At 54.8% G+C, this 6,785-nt stretch overlaps 1 pseudogene; it reads right to left on the bottom strand.

Moving 5' to 3' along the window:
* Positions 1–426: 426 nt before the first annotated feature.
* On the bottom strand, positions 427–3,330 carry LOC129469658 (EF-hand calcium-binding domain-containing protein 3-like; annotated as a pseudogene).
* Positions 3,331–6,785: the final 3,455 nt, after the last annotated feature.

The following is a 6,785-nucleotide window of genomic DNA, read 5'->3' on the forward strand; positions in this document are numbered from 1 at the left end:
CGAGGGAGCCCGCTTCGAGGGTGCGGAGGCTCTCGTGGCTGGCCCAGTATCCCTGCGGGAGGCCGGAGGGGGCGAGCGCAGGGGCGAGCGGGCAGCTGGGGTTAGACCCGCCGGGCCAGCCCCGCAGCAGTTCTCCTTCCGGCTGCCCCGCCCCATTTGCGCCAGTCCTGCCGCCTACCTAGGCATCTGGCCCCTTTTCCTTTCGCCCTACCCAGTACTTAGTGACGCCATGAGTGACCTCGCCTTACATTTCCGCGCGTGCCGCCTCCGTCACCGCCTGCCGGGTCCCCATTTCTTCCGGGCCTGCCCCCGCTCCTCGCCTGTCCCTCCCCTCCGCCAGCGGGTGTCGCCCCATCTGCCTGTCCCGCCTCCGCGCACTTGTCCCGCCCCTCACTGCGTGTCCCTCCCCCGCCCGCCGGCTCTCACCTAGGCCGAGTCACGCCCCGGGCTGGGCGGGATCTTGGGGCGGCCGGGCCAGTAGGGCTGGATCAGGCGGAAGCCGGGGCCCCGGACTGGGCTTCGTGTCCTGCGTTCCGGGAGCGCCAACCCCTCCAGGTTAGGAATCTGAGAGTAGGGGCTGCGCGCACCTGGGGCGGGTGCCGGGGAGGAGGTAGAGGAGGTGACGGTCCTCAGAGCGGGTCCTGGGGGTCGGAGGCGAGGGCGGGTGTTGTGAGTGGCTGGGAGAGGTCCCTCCCGCGGGTCCCCGCGTCCCCCGCCCCCTCGGGGACGCGCCTACTTCGTGCAGTCTGTGCAGCGAGCGCGCCAGCTCCTAGTTGGAGAGGCCACTGATGCGCGCCGCGTGGCAGAAGGTGAGGCCCGCGTGGGAGCGCCCCCCAACCCCCGCAGCCTGGGCTGAGCCGCGGAGCCCGCTGCTTCTTGAAGTAGTAGCTTGGAGAAGAGAGGCGGGGCGGCCGCCTCAGACACCCCCAGCCCTCTCTGTCTCACAGGTGCGGAAGCCAAAGCAGGGCCGGAAGCCACTGCTTTGTCTTTGTCCTGGGGCGACTTGGGGCCCAGGAAACAGACCCAGAATTCAGGGCTCCCGTCTCTAGGGCGGGAACATCCCGGGGCAGGGTTTGCTCCTCCCATTCTGGGCCCAGGAGCTGGTATGGTTGTGCCCACCTCATCACCTCCTGTGCCAACTTGGAGGGCACAAAGCCCCCGCCCAGCAGCTTGAACAGCATTTCCAAGAACAGGGTCTGCAGTCCCTGGGGGTCACAGACCTGGCTGTTCCTCACCTGGCTTGGGGGCAAAAAAGGTGAAGGAGGGTGAGGAGGGGGCACCCCCTAGGCCAGGCCCACCCCTCCTCCACCAGCCTTGCTCCCCACCCAGGCACTAAGCCAAGCGGTAGTTGTCATTGAAGACACCCAGGAAGTCACTGAAGCTTACGATTCCATCACCTGGAGAGAGGAGAGGGGGTGCTGTGGGTGCCTGCCCCCTGCAGAAGGCCTGCCTTGCACATGCCTGCTGGCAGTTCCAGGTGTTAGAGAATCTAGTCCTGCCTCTAGCCAAGGGCAGACCCCAGTTTCAATGGGGGAGAAATGGCCCATGCCTTGGGGGTTCCCAAATCAGGATTAGGATTAACACAGCAGCAACATTTACAGGCCTTGAGATAGGTGTGTTGGTCAGGGCAGGCTTCCTGGAAGAGGGAACTTTAAAATAGGACCAGGCCAGGATTTTGTGGGAAGGGGAAGCATTCTTTAAAAGAATGCCTGGAGGTGGGAGGGGACAAGAGGACAGGGATGGGGCACCCACCATCCAAGTCTGCCTGCCGCAGAGCCTCGAACGTCTGCTGTGGACTCAGCTGGATACCCACATTGCCCAGGGCAACTTTCATGCTGCACATGTCCACGGTGCCTGTTGGGCTGGAGCTGAAAAGTTTGAAGATATCCTGGAAGGCTGAGGGTAGAGGGGACAGGTGGCAAGATGAACCACCCACACAGGAACCCTGAGAGCTGCCCACTCTAACTCAGGTGGAACTGATGACTTGGCTCATTCCAACTCCCTCCTGGGTGTTTTAAATTTTTATTTATTTATTTATTTTTGAGACAGAGCCTCACTCTTTGCCCAGGCTGGAGTGCAGTGGCGAGATCTCGGCTCACTGCAGCCTCAACCTCCCAAGGCTCAAATGATCCTCTCACCTCAGCCTCCTGAGTAGCTGGGATCACAGGTACGTGCCACCACACCTGGCTAATTGTTTAATTTGTTGTAGAGATGGGGTTTTGCCATGTTGCTCAGGCTGGTCTCAAAGTCCTGGGCTCAAGTAATCCTCCCGCCTTGGCCTCTCAAACTGTTGGGATTACAGACGTCAACCTCCACACCTGGCCTATAACTTTTAATATAAAGAGTAGCAGTGGCTGTTGTGTGTTGGTACATGTTATGTGCCCATCCAGTCCTCATGTCCAAAACTCATGTTTGAAAAACATTCAAAACTCATGTCCAAGGTCACATCTGGCAGTCTGGCTCTGAAGCTACAGTGCCTTGGAGCCCTGCTGGTGCCTGGCATGTAGTAGGCACTGAACATTGTTGATGATGAATAAAGTGATTCTGCTTTGAGGGGCCCTTGCCGATATCAGGACATGTTGTTTGGGGGGAGCATTGGGGCTGTGGTTTCTTTTGCCTTTACCCCTATGGTCCTAGACCCCAAGAGGCAGGGAAACTCAGATTTTTCCCTCCATTTTTTCTCCTTCTTTACCTTCTCCCTTCTTTTCCATCCTGTTCATCATCCATCTATCCATCCGTCTAAATACCTGCATTCACATATCTACCAATCCATTGAGTTTTCCTTTCCTCCCTCCTTCACACACACACACACACACACACACACACACACACACTCACAAAGACTCTGTGAGCCCTAGGGTTGTAGAGATGAGCAAATCAGACAAGCATGGAGGGATGGTTGCAAACACTGGCTTCTTTCAGTGACCCCAGCTTCAGGGCAGGCAATCCCTTGTAGTTCTTCCTTGAGCACCCCCTAATTTTCTTCTCTACTCTCAGTCCTGGGGCCCTTACCTGCCAGCTGCTGGGGTGTCTCGCCTGTCAAGCTGCCCCAGGAGAAAGAAAGAGGTTGGAAAGGTCTTTGCACCTGTTGCATAGAGATGCCAGGGCTAGCCAGGCCTTACCCCAAACCCAGCACCCAAGGCCTGGCCTCCGGTCCCTGCCTTCACCTCTGAGACCCAGCATCTGGACCTGACTCTGCTGGATGGGCAGCTTCACAAGGCCCTGGATTTCTCTTGCCCTCATGGTGTATTCAGCCTTTGTGGCCATGGCTGCTGCTGGCTCTGTCTGGGTCAGCCAGGCAGTATACAGCTGCAGCCTCCCTTTCTGCATCCTGCCAGCCTGCTCCTCTGCTGGATCTCATGTGAGCAGCCTTTGAGGGTGCTGTGGAGGCCTCAGAGGCAGGAAGGACAGAGGGCAGAGGGGCCCAGCCCACTCAGGTACTCAGACTCCAGGGGACCTGGGACCAGGCCTGTGGGTATACAGTTCCACCTCCTCCCAGGATCCTCCATATGAAGCTGTACCACAGCCATCTATGCAGGGGATTCTGGGGAAAGGGGTAGGGCAGTGATTCCCCCAACCCCGGGTGAGGGAAAAGGACCCTCCTCCAGCTCTGGTCACCTGTTTGTTCTCTGTGATGACTCGGATCTCTTGGTCTTCTGCTCTCTGCAAATTACTCCTAAAACTCAACAGTAAGGCCAGGCATGGTGCTCAGGACCGCGATCCCGGCACTTTGGATGGCCGAGGATGGAGGATTGCTTGAGCCTAGAAGTTCAAGGCTGCAGTGAGCCATGATGGCACCATTGTACTCCAGCCTGGGTGATGGAGAGAGAACTTGTCTCAAAAAACAAAAAAATAAAACCCCCCAACAGTAAGAAAATGAACAGCCCGATTTAAAAAAAATGGGCAAAAGCCGAATGTGGTGGCTTACATCTTTAATCCCAGCACTTTGGGAAGCTGAGGTGGGAGGATCACTTGAGCCCAGGAGTTCAAGGCTGCAATTAGCCATGATCGAGCCACTGCACTCTGCCTGGGTGACAGAATGAAGCCTTGTCTTAAAAAAAAAAAAAAAGTCTAATCTAAATAGGCACCTCACCAAAGAATATATACAAATGAAAGTAAGCATATGAAAAAATGTTCAACATCATATGTTATCAGCAAATTGCAAATTAAAACAATGAGATACTATTATGCACCTATTCAGATACCAAAATCCAAAACACTGCCACCACCAAATGCTGGTGAGGATGTGGAACAATAGGAACTGATTAATTGCTGGTGGGAATGCAAAATGGTGCAGCCAATCTGGAAGACAGTTTGGCAGTTTCTTACAAAACTAAACACACCCTTATCAGATGATCCAGCAATGGTGCTCCTTGGTATTTATCCAAATGTTTTGAAAACTCATATCCACACAAAAACCTGCACATGGATGTTTATGGCAGCTTTATTCATAATTGCCAAAACTTGGCAGCAACCCAGATGTCCTTCAGTAGGTGAATGGATAAATAAACAGTGATACACCCAGACAATGGAATAGTATTCACCACTAAAAATAAATGCACTATCAAGCCAGGAAAAGATATGGAGGAACCTTAAACATGTATTACCAGGTGAAAGAAGCCAACCCAAAGAAACTGCATACCGTATGATTCCAAATCATTCTGGAAAAAGCAAAACTGTGGCAACAGTAAAAGGACCAGTTGTTGACAGGAGTTGGAGGGGCCAGGTAGAGCACAGAATTTTTAGGGCAGTGAAACGACTCTGTATCATACTACAATCAAAACCCATAGAACGGGCCGGGTGCGGTGGCTCACGTCTGTAATCCCAGCACTTCGGGAGGTCGAGGCGGGTGGATCACCTAGAGTCAGGAGTTCAAGACCAGCCTGGCCAACATGGTGAAACCCCGTCTCTACAAAAATACAAAAATTAGATGGGCGTGGTGGTGGGTGCCTGTAGTCCCAGCTACTTGGGAGGTTGAGGCAGGAGAATCGCTCGAACCCAGGAGGTGAACAGAGGTTGCAGTGAGCTGAGATCACGCCATTGCACTCCAGCCTGGGTGACAGGGCACGACTCCGTCTCAAAAACAACAAAACCCCATAGAATGTAGAACACCAATAGTGAACCCCAATGTGAACTGTGGACTTTTGGTGATGATGATGAGTCAGTGTAGGTTTATCAGTTGTAACAAATGTACCACTACAGGATGTCCATAGCGGGGGAGGTTGTATGTGGGTGGGGACAGGGGTACATGGGAACTCTTTGTACTTTCCACTCAGTTTTGCTGCAAACCTAAAACTGCTCTAAAAAATAAAGTCTATTAATTTAAAAAAACCTATGGAAAGATGAGTCCTGAGAGCCCATTGATGCTTCTGGCTCAGTCCCGCACCACCCCCAAGACACCCACCTCTGCAGCTCCTCCTTGTCCCTCCCTCCAGTCTCCTGCCCGCTTCTCCTCCTGGCCCTGGCCTATTCTGAACTGCTCACCCCTTCCTAATCCCACCCTCCAGGCCCTGGGCATCTCTCTCCTTGGCCCCTCCAAAAGCTGGGCAGGCCTTTGAAGATCCACAAGGCTGGGCTTTTGCTTAGCAGGGAACTTGAGGCCAGGCCATGGCGTGGCCTCCCCTTCTCCTTCCCCCAGGCTTCCCTGTCCACATCCTTGTCCATCCGGGTACTCCGAATCTCCTTCCTTCCTTTGCTGCCATCTCTACTCTGCCAGAAGCCAGTCTATACTGCCTGCCCTCTGGGCCTCCAAGGCCAAAGCCTGGGTGGGAGGTGTGTGCATTTGTGTGCATGTATTTTTTTTTTTTCTTCTTTGAGATGGAGTCTCTCTCTGTTGTCTAGGCTGGAGTGCAGTGGTGCAATCTCAGCTCACTGCAACCTCTGCCTCCCGGACTTGAGAGATCCTCCTGCCTCAGCCTCCCCAGTAGCTGGGACTACAGGCGCATGTCACCATGCCCAGCTAATTTTTGTATTTTTAGTAGGGATGGGGTTTCACCATGTTAGCCAGACTGGTCTCGAACTCCTGGCCTCAAGTGATCTGTTGGCCTCTGCCTCCCAAAATGCTGGGATTACAGGCGTGAGACTCCACGCCTGGCTTTGTGTGCATGTTTGGTACATGCGACTGTCACAGGCACATGTGTGTATGGGCATGTGTGACATGTGCTACGTCCTCTGTGTGTGGGTGCTGTACGTGTGATGTGCTGGGCAGTTGGTGGTGTCTGTGTGCACATGTCTGGGTGATCTATGGCTCTCCTGCATTTGGAGGTACGTCTAGCTCCGGCCTGTGACCCCTGGAGGACCAGTCCTTCAGCCTCATTTTCCTCCCCTTCAAGCTCCTGGACACCATCCCTTCCCCATGCCAGCCCTTCCCCATGAAGAGTGCAGGAAGAACCCCCTCAGACCCACTTTCTCACCTGCCCAGTCCACGCCCAGGAGGCCATCTCCTCAGATGATCCCAACATGTCCCTGGCCTCAGGCCAAGAGGAAGCCTCATTTCACAGTCTAAGAAATGGAAGCCTCAGAGGACACCGACGTCTCCTCAAGACCAGCCACAAGTCTTTCTGCTGGCCTAGAGGGCTGGCCAGGAGGGAGTGAAGGGAACTGACCCTGGGGAGTGGGCAGGTGAGAGATGGGTGGCCAGGACAAGGGTGGCGTTGCCCTCTGGGGGCAGGTGGAGCTGGGGCAGCTAAAAAATGGGGTGGCATCCCTAAAAAACTGAGACCAGGACACACCAGCCAGGTGGGCTCCCTGGCCCAGGGGCATTTGCGCAAAAGTCTGAGCCGACA

Source organism: Symphalangus syndactylus, chromosome 20 (assembly GCF_028878055.3).
Source record: "Symphalangus syndactylus isolate Jambi chromosome 20, NHGRI_mSymSyn1-v2.1_pri, whole genome shotgun sequence".
NCBI classification, from domain to species: Eukaryota; Metazoa; Chordata; class Mammalia; order Primates; family Hylobatidae; genus Symphalangus; species Symphalangus syndactylus.